Below are 2,452 nucleotides of genomic sequence, written 5' to 3' on the forward strand. Positions count from 1 at the left end.
TCCTTTGTTAGGTAAACTCCCAAATATTTCATCTTCTTTGGCACTACTGTGAATGGGATAGAGTCCTTGACTGTTTTTTCAGCTTGGCTGCTGTTGGTGTATATGAAGGCTACTGATTTATGAGTGTTGATTTTGTAACCTGAGACACTGCTGTATTCCTTGATTACTTCTAAGATTTTTGTAGTAGAATCCCTGGTGTTTTCCAGATATACAATCATATCTGCGAAGAGTGAAAGTTTAATCTCTTCTGACCCTATATGGATACATTTAATCACTTTTTCTTCCCTAATTGCAATGGCTAAAACTTCTATTACAATGTTAAAGAGCAATGGAGACAATGAGTAACCTTGCCTGGTTCCTGATCTGAGTGGAAATGGTTTCAGCTTAACTCCATTCAATACAATATGGGCTGTAGGTTTGCTGTAGATGGCCTCTATCTGTTTAAGAAATGTCCCTTCTATACCAATTTTCTTAAGTGTTCTGATCATGAAGGAATGCTGGATATTATCAAACACTTTTTTTGCATCAATTGAAAGGATTATATGGTCTTTGCTTTTTAATTTGTTTATGTGATGAATTACATTTATCAATTTACGTATGTTGAACCATCCTTGAGATCCTGGTATAAAACCCACTTGGTCGTGGTGTATAATTTGTTTGATGTGTTGCTGGATTCTGTTTGTTAGGATTTTGTTGAATATTTTTGCATCAATATTCATTAGTGATATTGGTCTGTAATTTTCTTTTCTTGTTGGGTCTTTCCCTGGTTTGGATATAGATGACCATCCCTTCACCCTGAGTCTATATTTGTCTTTTAAGGTACGGTGAGATTCTTGTATACAACAGATGTCTGGTCTGAGTTTCTGTATCAAATCAGCCAATCTGTGCCTCTTTAGAGGACAAGTTAAGCCATTCACGTTGATAGAAATTATTGATAAGCCTGGTAAAATTTTGGGCATCGAGTTGTTCGAAAGTCCAATAGACATATTCAATCCTTTTGCCATTGTGGAAGTTGGAATTTGATCAAAAGTTTCTGGGTGGGTTTACTTTTGTGGTGGAGGATTAGACTGGTCATTATGGAGGATAGGTTTGAGAATTTCCTGGAGAGCTGGTTTAGTTATGGCAAATTTCTTCAACACATGGATGTCATTAAAGTATTTAATTTCTCCATCATAAATGAAACTCAGTTTTGCTAGATACAGGATCCTGGGCTGAAAGTTATTTTGTTTTAAGAGATTAAATGCCGATGATCACCCTCTTCTTGCCTGAATGGTTTCATCAGCAAGATCTGCAGTTATTCTAATATTCTTCCCCTTGTAGGTTATGGTTTTCTTACTTCTCGCTTCTTTCAAGATTTTCTCTTTCATATTAACTTTAGTGAAGTTAATTATGATGTGTCTGGGGAATGTCTTATTCAGGTTGAGTCATACTGGGGTTCTGAAGCTGTCTGCAATCTGAATTTCAGGATCTCTTGACATATCTGCAAAGTTCTCTTTCATAATTTCATAAAGAAGAGCCTCTGTTTTGTGGAGAAACTTCGTCGCCTTCAGGGATTCCTATGAGGTGAATATTAGTTTTCTTTGAATTATTCCAGAGCTCTCTGAGAGAATGATCTGTTTTTGCTTTCCATTTCTGATTCTCCTTGGACGTTTGGACATATTCAGAAGCTTTGTCTTCTACATCTGAGATCCTTTCTTCTGCCTCTTGCACTCTGTTAACAAGAGATTCTACTGTATTTTTCAGATCTTTGAGGGCTGCAATCTCTTGCCTTAATATTTCAAAATCTTTGGTGGTTTTGTCTCTGAATTCGTTGAATTCTTGAGTGACCTTTTGGAATGCTCTTTGAATTTCTATTTCTATCTTTGCCTCTATTCTATTAATCTTATTTGAAATCCAAATTCTGAATTCAATTTCTGACATCTCAGCCATCTGTGTATATAGGGGGTCTTCAGTTTCGTCTGCCACATCCTTTCTTGAGGGGGTTGACCTGCTCTGGTTATTCATATTACCAGCCACATCGTTTCTTGGGGGGGTTGATCTAGTCTGGTTATTCATATTACTAGAGCCTTTCCGCTGATTCCACCCCATGATTATTTTACTCTGTTTGGCTTTTCCCCTTGAGATTTGTCAAGGACCTGTACGGTGTTATGGCCTGAGAGATTGGGGACCTGAATGGTGTGGTGGGGCTAAGTGGCTCTGTCTTATTTTCAGCTGGTCTCTGTCCTACCCTAGTGATTTAGTTTCTCTTGGTTGAAGTCTCAGCTGTGGAGAAATACCAGCAATTAAATTGCCCCACCCCCTATAAACAACAATTAGGCAAGGAAAATCAAACCTTCCCTCAAATGTACACAAAGGGTGCCCCTCTGAATAGTCACTGGGTGGTCTGCCCAGTTTAAGGGGTCCAAATCAGTTGTCCCAGTCAGCACCCATTTCAGGTGGAAAAGTTCAAATG

Source organism: Otolemur garnettii, unplaced genomic scaffold (assembly GCF_000181295.1).
Source record: "Otolemur garnettii isolate 467f Iridium unplaced genomic scaffold, OtoGar3 scaffold00154, whole genome shotgun sequence".
NCBI classification, from domain to species: domain Eukaryota; kingdom Metazoa; phylum Chordata; class Mammalia; order Primates; family Galagidae; genus Otolemur; species Otolemur garnettii.